The sequence below is a fragment of the Akebia trifoliata genome, chromosome 14 (genome assembly GCF_017979445.1).
Source record: "Akebia trifoliata isolate Shusen 1 chromosome 14, ASM1797944v1, whole genome shotgun sequence".
Lineage (NCBI taxonomy): Eukaryota > Viridiplantae > Streptophyta > Magnoliopsida > Ranunculales > Lardizabalaceae > Akebia > Akebia trifoliata.
Window position 1 is genome coordinate 4,706,138 of NC_141388.1, and position 27,287 is coordinate 4,733,424.

Sequence of the window (27,287 nt, forward strand, 5' to 3'; positions counted from 1 at the left end):
AATGTGATTTGAGGTGCTCTTAGCAAAAGTTGGTGTGGCAATAGAATCCCTAGTAAATAAGAATATGATTATTAACTTTAGTATTAGAGTATTTTTTTCACCTGTACCACGTCAATGGACGTGAGAAATTTTCTACAACATCTTTGATGCCATCCATGGGAAATGAAAAATTAGATCTTTTCCATTTAAATTTTAAACAAGAATCATGATGCGATGAGTTCATACCAGATTAAGGCGAACGAAAGAAACCAACCAACCAATAAGAGTAGCATAAGAGTCATACCAGCACAACACAAGGTAAAGTTTAGCAAGAAATAATAGAGGAAAACAAAGGTTTGAGGAGTTAAGTGGAGGAATTTCGTGGTCTGAGGTAAGAAATTTTTTTACCATGGTATATAAAAAATTCAATAGAAATTTGTGTTGATTAAATAATTATAATGATCGATTAATTTTAGAGAAAGAAAGCAAGGATTTGTTGGGCCAATCACAAGTTGTTACCAAAGTTGAGAAAGTGAGGTCCACTTAAGAGTTTTCCAATTTCTTTAGTTGTACCCACCAGGTCTCATTTACTCCTAGTAGTGCACATGGTTTTAAAACTTATTTTGACGTCTCATGTCGTCCGTGAACGAGACCGAGTTGTCTCAGACTCATTTTCTAATATGGTTGAGATGTCTCGTTCAATGATGAGAAAAAAAATGAACGTGGGCTTTCAATCTCATACATTGACTTGTCCTTCTGTCTCGTTGCTGGGAGATAGTGAGATGACTCGGGCAAGACATCTCAGTCTCGGACAAGTTTTGAAACCATGGTAGTTTTTTACTAAGCAGACCCAAATCAAAGTTCCCATGAACATTTACTTTCCTAAAGTTGGGGCTGTCAATGGGTCGGCCATTAATGGCCCAGTGCCGTTTAGGCCTAAAAATCTTAGCCACATATGATGGTTGGGTCTAGTTATGTCAAGTTCAAGTATTCGGGCTTGTTAATGGGCTGGACCAGATTTCAAACATTTTTTTTTCTTCATGTAGTGATATACATATATTAATATGTTATAATATATTATTGATAAAATTATACAATAAGGTATTGAACCACATCGGATTTGATAATTATTTGGTTAATTCGCATAAATTTGAGAAAGTTTCGTAAAAGATTCCAAACAAATTTCTAGAAATATACAAATGATGGTTTTGTGTTTCTTACCAAAATCCATCGTCTATACCCTCCCTAAAAATCTTACCTCGCTCTTGATATTTGAATATTGTAGGAAATACAATTTTAAGGGTAAAGGGTAAAAATACAATCATATGATATATCTTAAATTAATTCCTCAATTTTAATTAGCTAATCTCTTATACAAGAAATTTTATGATTTTTTTGGGAATTTTGTGACTATGGTTACAATCAAGGAATAGTAGGAGTGTTAATGGGTACCTATTTATTCATAACTAAACTGAAATCGAAATCGAAAACCTCAATTCTGATTTCTTTTTTTTTGGATTCGATTAGAGTTAGATATAATTTAAAACCAAACTGATAGAAACCAAAACCATTAGTTTCTATCCAATGGATACCCGGAACCAATTTATTTTGTCATTTTATTTTATTTTATATTTTATATTTTTAAAATTAATACGAATGATTTAGATTTCTTCAATTTTGCATACAAATTATTCATTGGAGTTTAAAATGTTCCATCTCTTTTAAAAGTTTATTATTCATGGAGCACATGAATTTTAATTTTTGAAAAAAAAAAGAACATTATCTTTAATGGAGTAAATTATAATTAAATTGATACTTTATATATAATATGTTAATTTTTTTTAAAGAATTCTTATTTATAATGATTTATTTTTATTTTCCATTAAATTCTTGAGAACCGGAACCGATGGTACTTGTTTTTTTTGATGGTTCCGGTTCCACTTATTAGATAGCTGAAATCAAATTAGAAGCGAAAATATATAATGGTCATGGTTATAAATTTCTGAAAAATTAAACCGGAACCACACCACGACCGAACAGGTCAACAACTTCTAGGCAACTGGCTGTTTGCTCAGCTGAAATACCCATGTTATTCAACTAATGACATATTCTCTTGACCTATATCTTCTCTAAGAGACTAATATAAATGACCTAAATGCCAACATTGTCAACCTCTAGTTTGATTTCTCTCAAAAACAAGAATTTCTCTTTCAAACCAGTCATCTTCAACCTTAGGAAAAAGTTTTACCCTTTTCTTTAAGCTTAAGATCCTATCTTCTTCAACCTTCGAGTAACAAGATCAAGATAGATTTTTGAAGAAGTAGAAGACCGATGAAACTTTGTATTAAAAAATAATAATCAAGATTTCAACGAGAAATTGAAGATGATGGATAGAAGTTGAGATTGAATAGGATAGACATAGCTTACCATACAATTTAATAATTTGAAGATTGAAGATTTTTACAATTGTCCTCAACATTAAGATTCTATGTATACCTTTCAACTTCAAATTAAACTCGAGAACAAGATAAGAGTTTTGGAGGAGAACAATGTATTTTTGGATAGAAAAATCAAGGGTTCTCTATCATACAATGACGGTAAAGAAGTTGAGTTGGGCATGTTTGATTGCATGACAAACTCTAAGGAATATAATTTCCAGTGGAAAACTTATATTTAACGGTGTTCGAGTGCAAAACAAATACAAAAATGGGTGGAAATGATTTTGGGGGCACGCATAAGATTTGCCGACTGAGGCGGTAAATCTTCAACCCCACCCCCCAAGAAAGTGATTTGAAACAAGACACCAAAATTTGGATCTCATAAATATCCTCACCTTTTCATTTAAATTTAATATAATCAAAGATCATTTTGATTAAAAATCAATAAAATTGTAACCTACGCCCTATAATCATGATAGTTAGTTTTAAAAATTAAATAAGTATCTTAAATTACAAATAAATCCTTTTAATACATGTCTGTTTGCACATATCACCTTCTAATTTAGTTTTTTTTTAATGAGAGAAAAATACTTTCCATACTAATTTAGTAAGATTTTAAATCATAGGTAGTTGAGCTCAAATGAATTACCAAATTAGCAATCCAACAGCATAGCTCTCTCACTTTCATTGAAAAACTTTGATAAAAAAAATTATTTTAGAATTGATCCATGGTTTTTAAAATGAATAGCTATTGAACTCCCACCTAATTCCCATATTTAAAATTAAAATTCAGGTGTAAAATATAATTTTGTCCTTTACATCCCTGTGACATCAACATTGACATCAGATCATGTTTTTGGATGCCACAAGGTGAGCTCAACGAACCTTGATAAGATTTGAAATCTTACCAAGTTACTTACCGTGTGTGTGTGTGTGAGAGAGGGAGCGAGAGATTTATTAAGCATATGTGTCAATTGCAATTTTATTACAAAAACTCTCTTACTTGATCAAGCTTATTACTTAACAAACCTTACTTTATGAATCGGGCTAGCATGATTAAAGTAAGATGACAAATTTTACTAAGAATCGTTGGGCCCATATGTTTTTGGCAATCCCACACTACAACCTTCTAAATTTCATGGAAAGACTCATATTCAAAAGGAAAATTTTTTATATAAAAAACGTTATTTTTGAACTTGATCCAAGGTGTTTGAAAATGGATGGGTATCGAACTCTCAAAATTAAAACTAAAATTCAAAATTTTTAGAATTTTATCCTCTATAACCCTATGGCATTAAATCATGTATTTGGATGCCACAAATTGACGTTGCTAGGATCCATTCCAAGGTTTTTTGACTAACAAATTAACCGCATTAATTTGAATTTTATGACATGGATCCCCACTCTGAGGTTTGCTGGGTAAGTAAGGTTTGTTGAGTAACTAACTTAATAAAGTAAGGTTCTCTTGGAGTCGTAAGAACTCCAAGGGAGTTTTTGTAATAAAATGTAAACAGTTAGGTTGGATAAATCTCTCTAAAATCTTAACCCACTGCCTTATAATCGACGTGGTTAATTTTAAAAACTACAAAAGTATCTCTTTTTTAATTATATAATCTTCAAAAATCATATAACTAATATTTTAAATTACAAATAAGCCTTTTTGATTCATTTATATAGCACATGCCACCTTCTGTTTTAATTTATAGAAAAAAGTGATTTCAAATATACAGGGTTGTTGACTCCAAATGGATTTCCAACTTTGGCAATCCAAGATTTTTGAAGAGGGACAACTATTAAAGTCCCGAATTTAAAATTAAAATTTAATGATGAAAATTTGTCAATTTTAAGTTAATAGAGTTATGTTCTCTACATCCCTGTGGCATCAAATCTTATTCTTGTGAGAATTTTTCCTCTTTTCTTATTATTTTGTATACAAACACTAGTAATCTTCAATTTTCCACGACAAATTATTTTCCTTAGAGTTTGTTGTGCAATCAAACACGTATCGAGCAATTTTTCTTAAAACTATGGTTTGAACTTTGATGCTGACCATTGTTTGGAGCTCACGGACTAACTATTTTGACTCTGCTCAATGAAAGAATAAGAGAGCTTCTATTGGCACTCCAACTTCTTCTTATCACACTCCAATTAAAAAGAAATAAGTGAATGATTGAGGATAAATAAAAGTTGGGGTGCCAATAGTAGCACTCACCCTCTCTCTTTTTTAGATTTGTTATAAAAAAAAATAGAGAATTAAGCCTAATTGTAAACAACTATTGAAATTATGAATGAGTGTTATAATGTTCATTAATAACTTGAGCCCAACTTTTGAAATGTTTGAATAATGTGTTTTAATCTTTAATTAGGAAATTGAGGTGTAATAAGTAAAAATTGGGTTATAAATATTGAGACACCCCATCGGAGGATAGCAAATGTTTATGCCCTGTTAATCCCTTGTCATGCATGCATCTACGTAGATGTTGACTAGTTTCAGTTAGTTCACGTCTTTGATGGGTTATATTCATAAAAAAATCTCCATCAATCAAGTATCTCAACCAATCTACAACCACCAATTAAATGGTGCTCTCAGGTCCAAACTGTGGGGGTTAAATACTGTTATGGATAAAGTCTCCATTTAACGTGTGCCCTAAGCCCACACGTTAAAGTGTAATAAATACACTTTATTACACTTTAAAGTATGTCCTTAGCACACTGGTTAACAAGACCCTTAAATTATGGGTTCAAAAAATGGGTAGTAGATCCTCTCTAGTACTTTATTTTTTAATTTTCTAATATATATATATATATATATATATATATATATATATATATATATATAAAGAGTCATAGTAAATCCTCACCGCAAGAGTCATAATATGCGTGGCTAACGTGATAAGGGCATGCAAAACCATAGATCTTTTTTTTAGGGATACACAAGATAAAAGATCAATGGTTTTGTGTCTTTGTCACATTAGTCACGTATGTTTTAGTGTATCGATTTATCATTAGTAAAAAAAATATGTCATGATAAAATGACTTGCTAAGACTTACACTCTATGTATGCAATGGACGTGTCAAGTGCATAAAATCATATATATTTTTCTTCGAGATACACAAGGAAAAAGATTTATGATTCTGTGCATTTGCCATGTCAGTCACGCACATATTACTTACTTTAATGCATCATTTATCATTAGTAAAAATTTTAAAAATTATATTTTTTTAACTTGATCTAAGGTTTTGAAATGAATGATAATTTGAATTTCCAAATTTAAATTATCAGATTTTATTGTTATAATGATGTGGCAACTCTTTAAACCATAAAAAAGAACCATATAAGTGAGATTTTTGCTCACAGAATTTTTTATCACAATGCTGGTAGACTCTCTAGTGTGTACCACGACAAGTCAAACGAGGGTACTTTTGTAAATTGAAGATGCCATTCGATACTATAGGGAAAAAGAAAGCATTATATGGAGAGGATTCGTTCCCTCAAAAAGGGCTAGTGTAATTAAAGTATAACTGTCTTCGCATGGTTATTAAAAAAAGTAGTTTAGTGCACCCTAACCGAATCCCATTTATTGTAAGACTTATTTGGAAAGAAATATTTAGTATTAGTTTCGCTACGGTTACTCGAACTAACAATCATGTCTAGAGAAAAAAAAAATCATCTAAGATTTTCTACACACTTTAGTAATAGCTAGGGTAGTCAATGTGTTAGGCTGTAAACGATACAATGCTAATCGAATCCCTTGTTAGTAATTTGGAATACGATAAAATTTCAATTCGTGAAAAATTCAAGTTCTATTCGATTTTGAAATGCAAAAAACCGATTTAAAATTCGATCAAAAATTCGATAAGTGAAAAATATGCGACATATACTTCATATGTACATTACCCAATTGTACCTTATCATCTCAACTAAGCCTTGGTGGGTAAATGTAGGAAAATTACAATAGCGAACATCAATCTTAGGTCTGAGATGGGAGAATATATATTTTTAGTGACCCTTGTTGGGATCAGTAATTCCAATATGCTTAGCCATGGAAACAATTTTTTTGGATTTCTTTTAGAAAATTACTATTAATTCATGATTTTTTCAATCAGCGACTAATCCTGACTTCATACCAAAACATTGATTCTTTTTATATCTTATCTTTTAATATGAGATTTATTTTATTGTATTTTATTTAATATTAGTTGATCTATTTAACAACTATGATATATATATATTTTGGGTATTTTGAGAATATTTACCCAGTATCAAAATCGAAAAAATGAAAAAACAAAATAAAATTGGATCACATTTTAAGTGTCGAGTTCACTACTTATTATTGTCTAGTTCAACATTTTTATTGTTGAGCTCACCACTTTTTATAATTGAGTGCAGCTTTTTTATTCTTGAGTTCAACGGTAAATAAACATGACTTAAAAGCGTCGAGCTCATCAATACTTAACGTTGAGTTCATCAATAATTAATATTAATATTTTGAATTTGACGATAATTATTTATGTACTCAACACTTTTAAGTCATGTTTAATTACCGTTGAACTCGACAACAAAAATGTTGAACTCAATAATAGTTGTGAACTCAACACTAAGTAGTCAACTAAAAAATGAAAATATTGAACTCAATGATAAAAAGTGATGAACTCGGCACTAAGTGGTGAGTTCGACAACAAAAATTGATGAAATTGACACTATAAACGTTATCCATATTTTTATTTTTCATTTTTCGACTTCGATATTAAATATATCTTCTTGAAATTCCCAAAATGCATATAGTTGCAAAATGAATACTCGAATCTAAAATTTTAGAATTTTAATTTCTTCATTCTTCATTTTTTTTAATAAATCGCTAAGATAAATAAAAATATATATCTCTAAATGGTCAAAATTAAGAATATATCACTCTCCATTCATTGTTCATGATAAACAACCATAAAAAATGATCATAATTACCATTGAAATATCTAATTATGTGAAGAATATGATATTAAAAAAAAAGGGTAGTTCGGATATTTCAAAAACATTACAACATGAGATGAGATCGAGAGACTCTTAAAGAAATGAAAGATTTACTAAATGGACTATTAAGAGACTGCCAAAAACTTAATGACTACTTAAAAAGTAGTCCCTCTGCAAGCGTCCTTTTAAGTAATATTCTCAGTAAGTTCAGGCCAGCCCATATTCCAAAATGGTATCTTTTACAATCAATACTTTTAAGAATGAAACTAATGAGCATACAGAGAATATGTCAAAAAATTTCGCACCATGATCAAAACTTAACTCAATTTGGTTTAGCCTGTTTATGTGTAGAATAATACTAACGGACTCATAAAAAGACACTAAAAGTTTGTCGCACCACGATCAAATCTTAGTTCAATTTGGTTTAAGTGTTTCTATTTAGAATAATACTAACCTGGCTCTAACTGTTTCTATTTTGAATAATACTAACCTGCCTCATAAAAAGACACTCAAATATACTCAACTTAGATGGAATGCACGAAGAACCATAGCTTTTTTTTCTTGTTTATCTCGATGAAAAATACTGGATTTTGTGCAAATTCCACGCCAGTAGAGTGCAATAAATATACTTTGGAAATTAGAATCTCTAACGGTATTTTGACAAAAATAAATAAATAAATAAATTAAAAGGCATTTTCAATACAAAATTCAATTTCGAAGGTTTATTTATTGTACTGTAACGTGTGCTCTTGACTTACTCGTTGACAAGACCCTATATAATAGAGTCGTGTTGGAGTGACCCAAAGGGAGACAAAAGGGTGAAAAAAAACTCTTGGTGTCGTGCATATTACCCTAGATGCTTTTCCACGAGATACGATATTAAGCATCTACAGTTATACCGCATCATTTTTGTCACCTTTGTGTCTCCGTTGGCGTCATTCCAGCATTTTCCTATATAATATCATTCCACAAGAGGTAGCCTCGTACTAATAATGAAGCATTACATCATTCGCAATTTGTTGGGGGGTGTGGATTGAGAGAAATAGGCGTATTTTTGAGGGAAAACAAGAAGATTGTACGACAACAATTATGTCCATCTTGGGTCTTATCTTTTATTGGTCCAAAGTCTATAAGGAGTTTAGGGGGATCTTCTTTGAAGATTTTATCTTCAATTAGGATGGGATTCGATGTATTTCTAGTGAGTAGCGTCATATTTGTAAGGTTTTGCTAGGTTGGTCATCTCAACTGGCCTAGTGTTGTTATTAATGAAATGCTATTTATCAAAAAAAAAAAAATAATAATAATGACTACTTGTAGTAAAATCGACTCACAGTGTAAATGACAAGAGAATCAATGGAGATCGTTGAGCTCAATGGGAGTGTCGTTGCAGGGTTGTCTCCAAGTACTCCCAGTGATCTCTTCAAGAGTTTCATCGAAAACACACAAAAGGATGAGAGAGAAGACGACACACCAGTGTCTCAACAGGTTCTCCTACAAACAGCTCTTCCTTTCGTATCTCTCCTTTTGTAACTTGACGAATGCCATCAAAGATAATGAGAAAAACACACTGATATTGAATGATATCTCTGGCGAAGCGAGAAGCGGAGAGATCCTAGCCATCCTTGGCACGAGTGGATTGGGGAAAACTATGTTGGTCGATGCTCTCGCCAATGGGATAGACAAGGGCAGCTTGAAAGGATCCACAACTCTAAATGGCAAACACTTAGAATCTGGGCTTCTCAAGGTGATCTCTGCTTATGTCATGCAAGACCATCTTCTCTTCCCCATGCTAACAGTGAAAGAGACACTCATGTTCTCAGCTGAGTTCAGGTTGCCTCGCTCGTTCTCAAATTCGAAGAAGAAAGCTAGGGTTAAAGCCTTGATCAATCAACTAGGTCTGAATAACGTGGCCAAGACAATGATTGGAGATGAAGGTCATTGAGGTGTATCTGGTGGAGAGCGTCGTCGTGTCTCGATAGGAATCGACATAATTCACGATCCAATCATCTTGTTTCTTGATGAACCAACATCAGGTCTTGATTGCACCAACGCTTTCATGGTGGTGGAGGTCCTGAAAAGGATAGCTCAAAGTGGGAGTATCGTTATAATGTCAATTCATCAACCTAGTTATAGAATTCTTGGCCTACTCGATCAGTTGCTCTTTCTCTCATGTGGGCAGACTGTTTACAGTGGGCCGCAAGCGAGTCTCCCATTTTTCTTCACTGAGTTCGGGCATTCTATCCCACAAAATGAGAATTGGTCTGAGTTGGTTGAATTTAGCAAGTCATGGAAGTCCATCAATCAACCTCACACACTGGATTCCAATGACTTGGAGCTCTCTCATAAAGAGGTAACTAACGAGAGTATTGCGAGGGGAAAACTAGTATGCGGAGCTATGAATAACAATGCAATTCCTACATTGAGCGTGGTTAAATTTGCTAATCCATTTTGGATTGAAATCCTTGTCCTGTCGAAGAGATCAATCATGAATTCAAGGAGAATGCCCGAGCTTATTGGAACTCGACTGGGGATACTTGTAGTTACAAGTTTCATATTAGCTTCAATTTTCTGGCAGTTCGATAATTCTCCCAGGGGCGTACAAGAAAGATTAGGGTTTTTTGCATTTGTCTTGTGTACAACCTTCTACTTCTGTGCTGATGCTCTCCCAGTTTTCATCCTAGAGCGATATATCTTTATGCGAGAGACAGCAAATAATGCTTATCGTCGATCATCTTACGTTCCATCAAACACCATCATAATTATACCATCTCTACTCCTTTTCTCCACCGCATTTGCAGCAACAACATTTTGGGCAGTGGGCCTTAGTGGTGGCATTTTCGGGTTCATCTTCTTTGCCCTTATAATCTTTGCTTCGTTTTGGGCAGGAAGTTCTTTCGTTACTTTCATATCAGTAGTAATATCTGATGTGATATTGGGTTACACAGTGGTTGTCTCAATTATTGGTTAGTGGGTTTTCCATCAATAGAGATCGAATTCCACCTTATTTGATATGGTTACATTACACATCCTTGATGAAATATTCGTACCAGGCTGTGCTGCAAAATGAATTTGAAAACAAGAGAAAATGTTTCTTAAGGGGGACGACACGGTGCTTGGAACGGTTCCTGCAGCCATGAAGATTAATTTGTTGAAGACAATAAGCAATTCCTTGGGAATGAACATTACAAACAGGACCTGCCTCACAACGGGATCGGATATCTTGGGACGACAAGCGATAAGTACTAATTTAAGCAAATGGAATTGCTTGTGGATTACCTTGGCCTGGGGGTTCTTTTTTAGGATTATGCTTTATTTCTCTTTGTTGTTGGGGTGCAAAAACAAGAGGTAGATTAATATTTGATGTAAGAACAACAACTATATATGTATGAATAATGATGAATGCGCGCTGTCTTGGTCTGTGGTTGGGTACGCGGCTGACGTGGTAAAGGCACAAAACCGCACATCTGTTTCCTTTGTATCCCGATGAAAACAATCTATGGTTCTGTGCTCTTGCCACATCAGCCACGTACTAAGACTGCGTGCATTCATGACGAATCTATATCTATTATTTGGCAGGAAGCTTCTGCCTCTTCTTATTTATTTATTTTTCCTTCCAGTTCCCGTATATATGTTAGACTTCATGTGTGGATCCTTTTATGAAACAATCAAATGGGTTTATTTAATGATTGTAAGCAGTTGTCTGTATATGCTTTGGTTTGCCTTTTAAAATTTTAACTGTTTATGACTTTATGTTACAAACTCAAAATAGTTTTTTTAATTTTTATTAAATAAGTTAAAACCGTCAGTTACTCCCTTGTTATGATTCGATAGAAAAAGTTTATTTGGAATGCCTCCATGGATTTAAATTCTTGGGATGATCTTCCTTGACATGCATTCTCTGCCTTGTACGTATAGAGTTAAGTATAAACATTTTTGGGGAGATTTTTTGGACTACATCAAGTATATTGTTGACATAGTAAGGTGAAAAGAAGAAAAAAAAAAACCTAAGGGGCAATAGACATTCCCCAGGGATTCATTACACATTGGAATCCCTAGGCACTATCCTCCCATCTTAGTCGTTCGCTTTATGTATATTCTCAAATATTGTTTGAGAGTAGTATTTCCCATAGAACAAAGGATGAACATGAGCTTCATTGGGTATCGATTTAATTGGAACCAAACTAAAATCGAAAGCGAAAGACCATCTATCTCTATGAACCAAGTGTCAATGTGGCACCCAAAACTATCATTAGGTGCCCCATGTATGTAGAGTATGAAATTTTATGAACTTCCAAAAAATTAAAAAATTAAAAAAATAAAAAGAAGATTTTTTCACTATTGATTTAAATTTTAAGTCTGGGAGTTCAATTTTCCATTTTTAAACTCAAGATCTGTCTTTAAAAAATATTTTTTTTTTCAAGATTTTTTTCGAAACCCAATCTAAATCACAAATCAAGAGGAATGAGGTGTCTTTTGGACCATCTCAACAATCCACATGGATCAAATGTGGACCTCGATCTATGGGTAGCACTCGGCTGACAATCTTAAGCTAACATGTTGGCTGACAAAGTATGTTTTATATGACTTAAAAGTTTCAAATTGATTTTTTGTGAGGGTGATCTGCCCAATCTAAAATTCTAACCCTCATTAAAAGTGGTTTACAAAATTGAAGAATTGTGCACTGTCGATTTTATTGTAAACGTGTAAATCACTTTTGCTAGGGTTAGAAGTTTCAGATTGGGCTGATTTTTGTGAGGGTGAGGAGATCATCCTCATACAAGATCAGCTTAATCCGAAACATTAAGACATATAAGACAAATTTTGTCAACCAACGTTGTCCGCCTTAGATTGTCATCTGAATGCCTCCTATACATATAGGGGCATGTTTGGCACCTTACTATTTGCCCTACGTGTTTTGTCCTACATGGGTTAGAAGTTTTGAAATGGGATGATTTTTGGTGAGGATGATCTCTATGGTGAGGAAATCATCCTCACCAAAAATCAATTCATTAAAAAACTTATAACCCCATCAAAAATGATTTACAAAAAATGCACAGTCCACAATTCTTCAACTTGTAAACATGGGGCTAGAAGTTTTGGAATAGACTTATTTTTAGTGAGGATGATCTTCTCATCATAGAGTTCATCCCCACCAAAAATCAGTCCTTTCCAAAACTTCTAACCCATGTAGGACAAAACATGTAGGGCTGTTGAACATTTTCCATATATATATAGGGAACATATCAAGGGACATGAAAAAACATATGTAAAAACAATGTAACATTAATAAATTTTCAAAATATGGGTTAGAAGTTTTGGATTGAGCTGATTTTTTGTAAGGATGATCTCTATAATGAGAAAATCATCTGGAAAAAAAAAAATCAGTCCAATATAAAACTTCTAACCCCATTAAAAGTGATTTAGAATGTGGATCGTCGATTTTTTGCCAATAATTTGTAAATCACTTTTGATGGATTTAGAAATTTCACATTGAGCTGATTTTTTGTAAGGATGATCTTCTCATTATAGTGACCATCCTCGCAAAAAATCAGCTCAATCCAAAATGTCTAACCCATATTTTGAAAAACCATTGTTATATATAGGGGCGGATCATGGGAAATATGTAAAAACAACGTAATAATAAAAAAAATTCAAAATATGGGTTAGAGGTTTTGGATTGATCTTATTTTTTGTGAGGATGATCTCTATGATGATAAGATCATCCTAAAAAAAAATCAGTCCAATATGAAACTTCTAACCCCATCAAAAGTGATTTAGAATGTGAATCGTCGATTTTTTACCAATAATTTGTAAACCAATTTTGATGGACTTACAGTTTCAGATTGAGCTGATTTTTTGTAAGGATGATCTCTATAATGAGAAAATCATCTGGAAAAAAAAAAAAAAATCAGTCCAATATAAAACTTCTAACCCCATTAAAAGTGATTTAGAATGTGGATCGTCGATTTTTTGCCAATAATTTGTAAATCACTTTTGATGGATTTAGAAATTTCACATTGAGCTGATTTTTTGTAAGGATGATCTTCTCATTATAGTGACCATCCTCGCAAAAAATCAGCTCAATCCAAAATGTCTAACCCATATTTTGAAAAACCATTGTTTATATATATAGGGGCGGATCATGGGAAATATGTAAAAACAACGTAATAATAAAAAAAATTCAAAATATGGGTTAGAGGTTTTGGATTGATCTTATTTTTTGTGAGGATGATCTCTATGATGATAAGATCATCCTAAAAAAAAATCAGTCCAATATGAAACTTCTAACCCCATCAAAAGTGATTTAGAATGTGAATCGTCGATTTTTTACCAATAATTTGTAAACCAATTTTGATGGACTTACAAGTTTCAGATTGAGCTGATTTTTTGTGAGAATGATCTTCTCATCATAGGGAACATCCTGACAAAAAATCAGCTCAATCCAAAACCTCTAACCTATATTTTGAATAACCATTGTTTTTACATTGTTTACATATATATATATATATATATATATATATATATATATATATGGGAAATGTTCAGCAACAAACATTTTGACAAACATTTTGGCAAAACATTTTTCAAAAATGGGTTAGAGGTTTTGGAATAGGCTGATTTTTGGTGAGGATGATCTCTACGGTGAGGAGATCATCATCACCAAAAATCAGCCCATTCCAAAACCTCTTACCCATCAAAAATGGCTTACAAAAAATGGACGGTCCACGATTTCCCAACTTGTAACATGGGGCTAGAAGTTTTGGAATGGGCTGATTTTTGATGAGGATGATCTCCTCACCATAGAGATCATCCTCACCAAAAATCTGCCCATTCCAAAACCTCTAACCTATGTTTTGAAAAATGTTTTGCCAAAATGTTTTGCCAAAATGTTTGTTGCTGAAAGGGACCCTATATATATATAATATATATATATATATATATGGGAAATGTTCAGCAACAAACATTTTGACAAACATTTTGGCAAAACATTTTTCAAAATATGGGTAGAGGTTTTGAATAGGCTGATTTTTGGTGAGGATGATCTCTACGGTGAGGAGATCATCATCACCAAAAATCAGCCCATTCCAAAACCTCTTACCCATCAAAAATGGCTTACAAAAAATGGACGGTCCACGATTTCCCAACTTGTAAACATGGGGCTAGAAGTTTTGGAATGGGCTGATTTTTGATGAGGATGATCTCCTCACCATAGAGATCATCCTCACCAAAAATCTGCCCATTCCAAAACCTCTAACCTATGTTTTGAAAAATGTTTTGCCAAAATGTTTTGCCAAAATGTTTGTTGCTGAAAGGGACCCTATATATATATATAATATATATATATATATATATATATATGGGTCCCGTTCGGCACCCTAAGTTTTACCACACATTTTAACAAATGCGTTTTGTCCTGCATGGGTTAGAAGTTTCAGAATGGGCTGATTTTTGGTGAGGATGATCTCTATGGTGAGGAGATCATCTTCACCAAAAATCAGCTCATTCCAAAACTTCTAACCCGATCAAAAATGATTTACAAAAAATGGACGGTCCACGATTTTTCAACTTGTAAACATGGGGATAAACATTTTAGAATGAACTGATTTTTGGGGAGGATGATCTTCTAATCATAGAGATCATCCTCACCAAAAATCAGCCCATTCCAAAACTTCTAACCCATGTAAGACAAAAAACGTTTGTTAAAGTGTGTGGTAAAACTTAGGGTGCTGAACATTTCCCTATATATATATATATATATGGGTCCCGTTCGCCACCTTTAGTTTTACCACACACTTTAACAAACGCGTTTTGTCTTACATGGGTTAGAAGTTTCGGAATGAGCTGATTTTTGGTGAGGATGATCTCTATGGTGAGGAGATCATCCTCACCAAAAATCAGCTCATTCCAAAACTTCTAACCCCATCAAAATTGATTTACAAAAAATGGACGGTCCACGATTTTTCAACGTGTAAACATGGGGCTAAACATTTCGGAATGGGCTGATTTTTGGGGAGGATGATCTTCTAATCATAGAGATCATCCTCACCAAAAATCAACTCATTCCAAAACTTCTAACCCATGTAGGACAAAAAACGTTTGTCAAAGTGTGTGGTAAAACTTAGGGTGCTGAACATTTCCCTATATATATATATATGGCTCGGGTTCCTGCGACACACATTGCGACAACGTGTTTGTCTTATATGGGCAAAAATGTTTGGAATGGGCTGATTTTTTTGTGAGGATGATCTCTGTGACGAGGGGATCATCCTGGCAAAAAATCATCCCATTCCAAAACTTGTAACCCCATCAAAATTGATTTACAAAAATTGGACGGTCTATAATTTTTCAACAAAAATTGGATGGTCTAGAAGTTTCATAATGAGCTGATTTTTGGCAAGGATGATCTCCTCACCACAGAGATCATCCTCACAAAAAATCAGCCCATTCCAAATATTTTTGCCCATATAAGACAAAACACGTTGTCTATATGTGTGTTGAAATGGTTGTTGTTTGAACCTGACCCTATATCTATATATATATATATATATATGGGGGTTCAAGGGCCATATGAGAAAACATATGAAAAAATTTTCGTTTTTCAAAATAAGAGTTAGAGGTTTTGGATTTAGCTGATTTTTTGCAAGGATGGTCACTGTGATGAAAAGATCATCCTCGCAAAAAATCAGCTCAATCAGAAACTTCTAAATCCATCAAAAGTGATTTACAAATTAGTGATAGAAATTGATAAAAAATCGACGGTCCACATTCTAAATCACTTTTAATGGGGTTAGAAGTTTCAGATTGGGCTGATTTTTTTTTTTTGGATGATCTTCCTATCATAGAGATCATCCTCACAAAAAATCAGCTCAATCCAAAATTTCTAACCCATATTTTAAAATTTTATTAAAAACGAAAGTTTTTACATATGTTTTCTCATATGGCCCTTGAACCTGACCCTATATATATAGGGAAATGTTCAGCAACAAACATTTTGGCAAAACATTTTTGAAAATATGGGTTACAGGTTTTGGAATGGGCTGATTTTTGGTGAGGATGATCTCTACAGGGAATAGATCATCATCACCAAAAATCAGCCCATTCCAAAACTTCTAACCCATCAAAAATGATTTACAAAAAATGGACGGTCCACGATTTTTCAACCTGTTAACATGGGGCTAGAAGTTTTGGAATGGGCTGATTTTTTATGAGGATGATCTCCTCACCGTAGAGATCATCCTCACCAAAAATCAGCCCATTCCAAAACCTCTAACCCATGTTTTGAAAAATGTTTTGCCAAAATGTTTGTCGCTGAAAGGGACCCATATATATATATATATATAGGGAAATGTTCAGCACCCTAAGTTTTACCACACACTTTAACAAACGTTTTTTGTCTTACATGGGTTAGAAGTTTTGGATTGGGCTGATTTTTGGTGAGGATGATCTCTATGATTAGAAGATCATCCTCCCCAAAAATCAGCTCATTCCGAAATGTTTAGCCCCATGTTTACAAGTTGAAAAATCGTGGACCGTCCATTTTTTGTAAATCATTTTTGATAGGGTTAGAAGTTTTGGAATGAGCTGATTTTTTGTGAGGATGATCTCCTCACCATAGAGATCATCCTCACCAAAAATCAGCCCATTCCGAAACTTCTAACCCATGTAGGACAAAACGCGTTTGTTAAAGTGTGTGGTAAAACTTAGGGTGCCGAACGGGACCCATATATATAGGGTCCCTTTCAGCAACAAACATTTTGACAAACATTTTGGTAAAACATTTTTCAAAACATGGGTTAGAGGTTTTGGAAAGGGCTGATTTTTGGTGAGGATGATCTCTACGGTGAGGAGATCATCCTCATCAAAAATCAGCCCATTCCAAAACTTCTAGCCCCATGTTAACAGGTTGAAAAATCGTGGACCGTCCATTTTTTGTAAACCATTTTTGATGGGTTAGAAGTTTTGGAATGGGCTGATTTTTGGTGATGATGATCTATTCCCTGTAGAGATCATCCTCACCAAAAATCAGCCCATTCCAAAACCTGTAACCCATATTTTCAAAAATGTTTTGCCAAAATGTTTGTCAAAATGTTTGTTGCTGAACATTTCCCATATATATATATATATATATATATATATAGGGAAATGTTCAGCACCCTAAGTTTTACCACACACTTTAACAAACGTTTTTTGTCCTACATAGGTTAGAAGTTTTGGAATGAGCTGATTTTTGGTGAGGATGATCTCTATGATTAGAAGATCATCCTCCCCAAAAATCAGCCCATTCCGAAATGTTTAGCCCCATGTTTACACTTTGAAAAATCGTGGACCGTCCATTTTTTGTAAATCAATTTTGATGGGGTTAGAAGTTTTGGAATGAGCTGATTTTTGGTGAGGATGATCTCCTCACCATAGAGATCATCCTCACCAAAAATCAGCTCATTCCGAAACTTCTAACCCATGTAAGACAAAACGCGTTTGTTAAAGTGTGTGGTAAAACTAAGGGTGGCGAACGGGACCCATATATATATATATATATATTATATATATATATATATATATATATATATATATATGGGTCCTGTTCAGCAACAAACATTTTGACAAACATTTTGGCAAAACATTTATCAAAACATGGGTTAGAGGTCTTGGAATGGGTTGATTTTTGGTGAGGATGATCTCTACGGTGAGGAGATCATCCTCACCAAAAATCAACTCATTCCAAAACTTGTAGTCCCAGTTTACGAGTTGAAAAATCGTGGACCGTCCATTTTTTGTTAACCATTTTTGATGGTGTTAGAAGTTTTGGAATGGGCTGATTTTTGGTGAGGATGATCTCTATGGTCCATTCCAAAACCTCTAACCCATGTTTTGAAAAATGTTTTGCCAAAATGTTTGTTGCTGAACGGGACCCATATATATATGGGTCATGTTCAAGGGCCATATGAGAAAACATATGAGAAAACTTTCGACGATAAATAAAATTTTAAAATATGGGTTAGAAATTTTGGATTGAGCTGATTTTTTGTGAGGATGATCTCTATGATGGAAAGATCATCCAAAAAAAAATTCAGCCCAATCTGAAACTTCTAACCCCATTAAAAGTGATTTAGAATGTGGACCGTCGATTTTTTACCAATTTTTATCACAAATTTGTAAATCACTTTTGATGGATTTAGAAGTTTCTGATTGAGCTGATTTTTTGTGAGGATGATCTTCTCATCATAGTGACCATCCTTGCAAAAAATCAGCTCAATCCAAAACCTCTAACCCTTACTTTAAAAAACGAAAGTTTTCTCATATGTTTTCTCATATGGCCCTTGAACCTGACCCTATATATATATATATATATGTATATGTATAGGGAAATGTTCAGCAACAAACATTTTGGCAAAACATTTTGGCAAAACATTTTTCAAAACATGGGTTAGAGGTTTTGGAATGGGCTGATTTTTGGTGAGGATGATCTCTACAGTGAGGAGATCATCATCACCAAAAATCAGCTCATTCCAAAACTTCTAACCCCATAAAAAATGGTTTATAAAAAAATGGACGGTCCACAATTTTTCAACTTGTAAACTAGGGCTACAAGTTTTGGAATGGGCTGATTTTTGGTGAGGATGATCTCCTCACCGTAGAGATCATCCTCACCAAAAATCAGCCCATTCCAAAACCTCTAACCCATGTTTTGAAAAATGTTTTGCCAAAATGTTTGTTGCTGAACATTTCCCATATATATATAGGGGGCGGTTCAGCAGCCCTAAAGTTTGCCAAGTTTGGTGCCAAACATTTTTCAAAATATGGGTTATAAGCTTTGGAATGAGCTGATTTTTTGTGAGGATGATCTCCATGATGAGGAGATCATCCCCACCAAAAATCAGCCTATTCCAAAACTTTTAACCCCATCAAAAGTGATTTACAAAAATTGGACGGTCCACGATTCTTCAACTTGTAAACTAGGATTAGAAGTTTCAAAATGAGCTGATTTTTTGTGAGGATGATCTCTTCACCGTAGAGATCATCCTCACAAAAAAATCAGCCTATTCCAAAACTTCTAATCTCATCAAAAGTGATTTAGAAAAAATGTTTGGCACCAAACTTCACAAACTTTAGGGCTGTTGAACTACTCCCACATATATATATATATGGGAAATGATCAGCACCTTAAGTTTTACCACACACTTTAACAAACGTGTTTTGTCTTACATGGGTTAGAAGTTTTGGAATGGGTTGATTTTTGGTGAGGATGATCTCTATGATTAGAAGATCATCCTCCCCAAAAATCAGCCCATTCCGAAATGTTAAGCCCCATGTTTACAAGTTGAAAAATCGTGGACCATCCATTTTTTGTAAACCATTTTTGATGGGGTTAGAAGTTTTGGAATGAGCTGATTTTTGGTGAGGATGATCTTCTCACCATAGAGATCATCCTCACCAAAATCAGCCCATTCCAAAACTTCTAACCCATGTAGGACAAAAAACGTTTGTTAAAGTGTGTGGTAAAGCTTAGGGTGCTGAACGGGACCCTATATATATAATTATATATATATCTATATATATATATATATATATATATGGGAAATGTTCAGCACCCTAAGCTTTACCACACACTTTAACAAACGTTTTTTGTCCTACATGGGTTAGAAGTTTTGGAATGGGCTGATTTTTGGTGAGGATGATCTCTATGATTAGAAGATCATCCTCCCCAAAAATCAGCCCATTCCGAAATGTTTAGCCCCATGTTTACAAGTTGAAAAATCGTGGACTGTCCATTTTTTATAAATCATTTTTGATGGCGTTAGAAGTTTTGGAATGAGCTGATTTTTTGTGAGGATGATCTCCTCACCATAGAGATCATCCTCACCAAAAATCAGTCCATTCCGAAACTTCTAACCAATGTAGGACAAAACGCATTTGTTAAAGTGTGTGGTAAAACTTAGGGTGCCGAACGGACCCTATATATATGGGTCCCGTTCAGCAACAAACATTTTGACAAAACATTTTGGCAAAACAATTTTCAAAACATGGGTTAGAGGTTTTGGAATGGGCTGATTTTTGGTGAGGATGATCTCTATGGTGAGGAGATCATCCTCATCAAAAATCAGCCCATTCCAAAACTTCTAGCCCCAGTTTACAAGTTTAAAAATTGTGGACCGTCCATTTTTTGTAAATCATTTTTTATGGCGTTAGAAGTTCTGGAATGGGCTGATTTTTGGTGATGATGATCTCCTCACCGTAGAGATCATCCTCACCAAAATCAGCCCATTCCAAAACCTCTAACCCATGTTTTGAAAAATGTTTTGCCAAAATGTTTGTCAAAATGTTTGTTGCTGAACATTTCCCTATATATATTATATATATATTATATATATATATATATATATATGGGTCAGGTTCAAAGGACAACCATTTCTACACACATATAGACAATGTGTTTTGTCTTATATGGGCAAAAATGTTTGGAATGGACTGATTTTTTGTGAGGATGATCTCTGTGATGAGGGGATCATCCTTGCCAAAAATCAGCTCATTATGAAACTTTTAGACCGTCCAATTTTTGTTGAAAAATTATAGACCGTCCAATTTTTGTAAATCAATTTTGATGGGGTTACAAGTTTTGGAATGGGATGATTTTTTGCCAGGATGATCCCCTCATCACAGAGATCATCCTCACAAAAATCAATCCATTCCAAACATTTTTGCTCATATAAGACAAAACACGTTGTCTATATGTGTGTAGAAATGGTTGTCCTTTGAACCTGACCCTATAATATATATATATATATATATATATATATATATATATATATATATATATGGGGGCGTTCGCTGGCTAACGGTTTGACAAACTTTTTGGCAAACATTTTTGGGCCATTCGATTTAACGTGATCTTGTGGACACGATTAAATATCGGTGCAATTTATTTTAATTTAATTTAAACGTATAATTTATATATATTACAGCGCCATCCCTATAAATATAATTAATTAGTGAGAAGTCCCCATTCTCTTTAAACCCAACAGAGCAGAGAACAGACGTTCTTCTCTTCGAAACTCGAGAAAATCTCTCTATCGTTCTCGATCCCTTTTCTCTACGAACTTAATCGCAGTGGAAACCCTCTCTCTCTCATTCTCTCTCGCACGAAACACCAACGGCTAACCTCGCTGCAACTCCATCGACGAAACACGAACGGCTGACCTCGCTGCAACTCCATTGACGAAATATGAACGCTGAAACCCTCTCTTTCACATGAACACGAACGCTGCAACTACCTCGCCCTCCCACGATCTCATTTCGCTGCAAAACTCTTCTCTTCTCTTGCTGCAACTCCCTCTCGACGAAGAAGACAAGTACTCTTTGAATTTTCAATACTTTCCTGAATGTTAATGTGGGTTTTTCTTATATTATTGATCTAAATTAAGAACTTCATTGAAACTACATCTGGTTTCAAGGTAGAAAAAAGCTATGCAAATTTTTATTTACTAACAAACAACCAATATTTTAACATGAAGAGGTGGTTAGGATTTAGGAGATGTGCTGTTGGATTTAGGAGAGAGACCGTGGAGCTTATGGTTTGATGGCTGCGGTAGAGGTGGTGTGTGTGAGTGTGTGTCTAAGAGAGAAGGAAATTGGTTTCAGGTACTCTGTGTGGAAGAGAAGATACACTTCGAAAATGATGAAATTCTCCTTCATAGATTTTTTTTTTCCAGCCAAATCCGTAGAAACATTAAATGATTGAAGAGGTCATTTAAATCCTTAAAAAAGACAAAATTATGTCCTTAAAAAGGTGTTCTGTTTTAAAGAGAACATTGATTTTTCTTCATGTGAAGGTCTATTGTGAAAGGGTGGTTTGGATAGTGTTGGTTAATGGTGATGATGGGGGTGACCTTATGCCGTGGCTTTGTGGTCTAAGATGCTTTTTTATCTTCTTGTTTTCATATTCTATATGTTTTGTTGACCTATGGTTTCAGCAATTGGACTCTCTAACATGTCTTTATGATCCTTTCTAAGGTTTTCTCTAATGAGTTCCATGGTCTGGCTGATGTTATATCATTGTTGCTCATCTTATTCATATTACCAGCACCAGATAAAAAGTAACATAATTTTCAATTTGACGGAATATATGGTTCTAAATAGAATTTAATGAAGAAATTGGACTTGTATTGTTTGCAACAAATATCTGGAATTAAGTTAATTGTTATGATGATATCCTCGAAGCTTTCCTTGAATTGTTGTTTAACTTATTTATTCAGCACATGCTGTACATTCATGCGCATCCTTGAAGAGTTTCGTCTTATTAATCGTGCCCTTTGTTGCAGCCGGATGGGCAGATGCCAAGTGATAAGACAGTTGGAGGAGGAGCTGATGCATTCAACACCTTCTTCAGTGAAACTGGTGCTGGTAAACATGTTCCTCATGCTGTTTTTGTAGACCTTGAGCCTACTGTCATCGATGAAGTGAGGACTGGAATATATTGCTAGCTCTTCCACCCTGAACAACTCATCAGTGGCAAAGAAGTTGCTGCCAACAACTTTGCTCATAGACACACACCAGTAATTACAATACCAGGATACCAAGAATTCCAATTTTTGTTGCAACAACTTCGGTTTCAAAGAAAGAAATTATCTTCACTAGCTTTCTAGGGGAACATGCTTGACGAGGGTCTACTTTCCAATCGACTCCAAAACTTCACCTTCAATCAAGCTTCTGGGACATGAATACAGGGTGGGCTGAATGAACTGATCAGATATGCCAACCAAAGAGATTGCTTTTTCAATTTGAAAAAAAAAAAAAAATGTGAGCCATACTTCAAAATTGGTGAAGCTACAGTTGCTATGCAGATAAAAAGTGGAATTATTATTCCAATTTTTCAGTTTATAGAAGAGTTTCATCTCAGTTGAATTGACATTGCAAAGCTTGTTAACACTTAATCTTATATACTTATTGTATTTGTTATCTTCCCTTGCTGATTTTAGGAATTACTGCAAATGTTTAGCTTACCGTATATCATTGCACCTATGGAAGCAGAAGCTCAGTGTGCATAAATGGAACTAGCAAATTTTGTAGATGGTGCTGTGACTGATGACTCAGATGTGTTCTTGTTTGGGGCACATAAAATTTTGTAAATTTTGATTTTTTTTTTAACCATAAAGAATGCCATTTGACTGTAATGGGTAAAAAAATTTTGATTGGATCTACTGTACTTTGATCCATCAGAATGTCTTGGACTTCCAAAAATATAAAGAACATAGTGTAAAATTCCTTTGACACCCACAATCATGCTTTGTTAAATTCCGGGCACCCACAATCATGCTTGTGTGGTTAAGTAAAAGTGAAGTAAAACAACTTCAACCAAAAACAATATCAAATCTAAGAAACTTCATTGAATCCATCCTCAAAATCAATAAGACAACCTCATATTGACAGAGAGAATAAAACTAGAACATTAAATTTAACATAGTCTTCCCCTAAAAACAAGAGTACATATATACCTATCTACACTTATTATTAAGAACTAAGAAAATGGATATATATATATTTTTAATTTTGAAAATAAAGTGATTTTTGATACTTACAAAAGGAGCCATTGCTATTTTTTTCAAATTTAGGTGCCATTCCAATTTTTGGATTGTAGAATACAAATTTGGGTGCAGAACCACATGGTATCTAAAGCACACACTTTCCCCCCTTCATCAATTAATAAAAACCAATTAAAAGAAAAATAGAGTAGAGATGGAGGAACTCATTACCTAAAGAAAAATGAGCTTGACAGTTAATGGAGGCTTAAGATTGAATAACTCTTAATAAATATATTTGCAAACAATTGCAATTGAATCCAGTTGACGGTGAAATATTCTGAATAACTTGATTGTCAAAAACACTAATTGAAGTAAAATAACTCATTTAAAGATATTGTTCATAACCGAAGTTGTTGCAACCAAAATTGGAATTCTTGGTATCCTGGTATTGTAATTACTGGTGTAGTGTCCACGAGCAAAGTTGTTGGCAGCAACTTCTTTGCCACTGATGAGTTGTTCAGGGTGGAAGAGCTAGCAATATATTCCAGTCCTCACTTCATCGATGACAGTAGGCTCAAGGTCTACAAAAACAGCATGAGGAACATGTTTACCAGCACCAGTTTCACTGAAGAAGGTGTTGAATGCATCAGCTCCTCCTCCAACTGTTATCACTTGGCATCTGCCCATCCGGCTGCAACAAAGGGCATGATTAATAAGACGAAACTCTTCAAGGATGCGCATGAATGTACAGCATGTGCTGAATAAATAAGTTAAACAACAATTCAATGAAAGCTTCGAGGATATCATCATAACAATTAACTTAATTCCAGATATTTGTTGCAAACAATACAAGTCCAATTTCTTCATTAAATTCTATTTAGAACCATATATTCCGTCAAATTGAAAATTATGTTACTTTTTATCTGGTGCTGGTAATATGAATAAGATGAGCAACAATGATATAACATCAGCCAGACCATGGAACTCATTAGAGAAAACCTTAGAAAGGATCATAAAGACATGATAGAGAGTCCAATTGCTGAAACCATAGGTCAACAAAACATATAGAATATGAAAACAAGAAGATAAAAAGGCATCTCAGACCACAAAGCCACGGCATAAGGTCACCCCCATCATCACCATTAACCAACACTATCCAAACCACCCTTTCACAATGGACCTTCACATGAAGAAAAATCAATGTTCTCTTTAAAACAGAACACCTTTTTAAGGACATAATTTTGTCTTTTTTAAGAATTTAAATGACCTCTTCAATCATTTAATGTTTCTACGGATTTGGCTGGAAAAAAAATAATTATGAAGGAGAATTTCATCATTTTCGAAGTATATCTTCTCTTCCACACAGAGTACCCGAAACCAATTTCCTTCTCTCTTAGACACATACTCACACACACCACCTCTACCGCAGCCATCAAACCATAAGCTCCACGGTCTCTCTCCTAAATCCAACAGCACATCTCCTAAATCCTAACCACCTCTTCATGTTAAAATATTGGTTGTTTGTTAGTAAATAAAAATTTGCATAGCTTTTTTCTACCTTGAAACCAGATGTAGTTTCAATGAAGTTCTTAATTTAGATCAATAATATAATAAAAACCCACATTAGCATTCAGGAAAGTATTGAAAATTCAAAGAGTACCTGTCTTCTTTGTCGAGAGGGAGTTGCAGCGAGAGAAGAGAAGAGTTTTGCAGCGAAATGAGATCGTGCGAGGGCGAGGTAGTTGCAGCATTCGTGTTCATGTGAAAGAGAGGGTTTCAGCGTTCATATTTCGTCAATGGAGTTGCAGCGAGGTCAGCCGTTCGTGTTACGTCGATGGAGTTGCAGCGAGGTTAGCCGTTGGTGTTTCGTGCGAGAGAGAATGAGAGAGTGAGAGAGTGAGAGAGTGAGAGAGAGAGGGTTTCCACTGCGATTAAGTTCGTAGAGAAAAGGTATCGAGAACGATAGAGAGATTTTCTCAAGTTTCGAAGAGAAGAACGTCTGTTCTCTGCTCTATTGGGTTTAAAGAGAAGGAGGACTTCTCACTAATTAATTATATTTATAGGGATGGCGCTGTAATATATATAAATTATCACGTTTAAATTAAATTGCATCGAGATTTAATCGTGTCCGTAAGATCACGTTAAATCGAATGGTCCAAAAATGTTTGCCAAAAAGTTTGTCAAACCGTTAGCCAGCGAACACCCCCCATATATATATATATAAAGAGAGAGAGAGAGAGAGAGTGTGTGTGTGAGTTGTCATTCTTTTTATATTATGGACATTTTAAAATGATAGACATTACCTTAAGTTTTTCAACTTCACATAAAAATAATGAGTCATGATAATCTAGTGCAAATGATTATCACAAAACCGTAGGTCATACACCCCCATCACAAAACCATAGATCATTTGCCTCAGGATACATATATGCTGAGGCAAATGACCTACGGTTCTGTGATGAGGGCCTTGGGGCATGAAAAAATCATTATTCATAAATAATATATCAGAGTTTAAAATGTTCATCTCTTTTAGAAATTTATTACTAAAAAATAAGATGTATTTTATTTTATTTTTTAAAGACGTCAACTCCCATTTTTACTAGAATAAATTGCAATATGTTATTGATTGCTTTTGTAAATAATATGCTATTTTTTTAAAGAATGGCATAGTATTGGTGGTTTTTGTTCCAGTTCCACTTATTTTAGAACCGGAAATGGGACCGACCAGAACTAATAGAATGATTTCGGTTCTAGATACCTTGGAACCAAAAGAGTACCAACCCACTGACAGCCTTACCTGTTGGATATTACAAAGAGTATGTGGGCTACCACCCCAGTCAAGTCAGTTAAGACGTGAGCCTATCTCTTGAAAGCCCACCCAAATTAGGGCCCCGTCTAATAGATCCCGAAATAGGCCCCATTTTTGCCTAGCCTTTAACCACGCCCGATAAAGGCTGGATCCTGAACTGGGCCTGATTACTTGAAAGTTAAATTTACACCTGTATGCTATGTTGCAAACTCTTTGGATCCAACTCAAAAAAATTTGGCTCACCCTTAAACCATGAACCGTGATAAATGACACTCACCTCTGACAAACGCCCCCTACTCTCCCGTCAGAACCGTAGATCATTTGCCTTGGGATACACAAGAAAAATATTTAAGGTTCTGTGTATCACAAGGTAAAAGATCTACAGTTACTCTAAATATTAAGTAGGAAATATAGCTTTGACAAAATGGGATTCCAAGATTGTACCCCAACCTAAAAAAGAAAAAAAAAATCCAATTTAATGCTACTAATTACATCTCATAAGTCTTTTTGATTTCCCTCGGCCCCCACTCCTTCCCTCCTTCCCTATTCTTATTTGCTCAATGTTGCCACCAATT

At 34.4% G+C, this 27,287-nt stretch overlaps 1 long non-coding RNA gene and 1 pseudogene across 1 annotated transcript; one reads left to right on the plus strand and one right to left on the minus strand.

The window, feature by feature from the left end:
• Positions 1–8,391: 8,391 nt before the first annotated feature.
• On the plus strand, positions 8,392–10,997 carry LOC147385694 (ABC transporter G family member 20 pseudogene; annotated as a pseudogene).
• Positions 10,998–24,174: 13,177 nt separating this feature from the next.
• LOC147385695 (uncharacterized) lies at positions 24,175–25,802 on the minus strand. Its single transcript, XR_015172093.1, has 2 exons — positions 25,564–25,802; positions 24,175–24,594 (listed from the first exon to the last, which is right to left on the minus strand). It is a non-coding gene; the product is annotated as an uncharacterized LOC147385695 (long non-coding RNA).
• Positions 25,803–27,287: the final 1,485 nt, after the last annotated feature.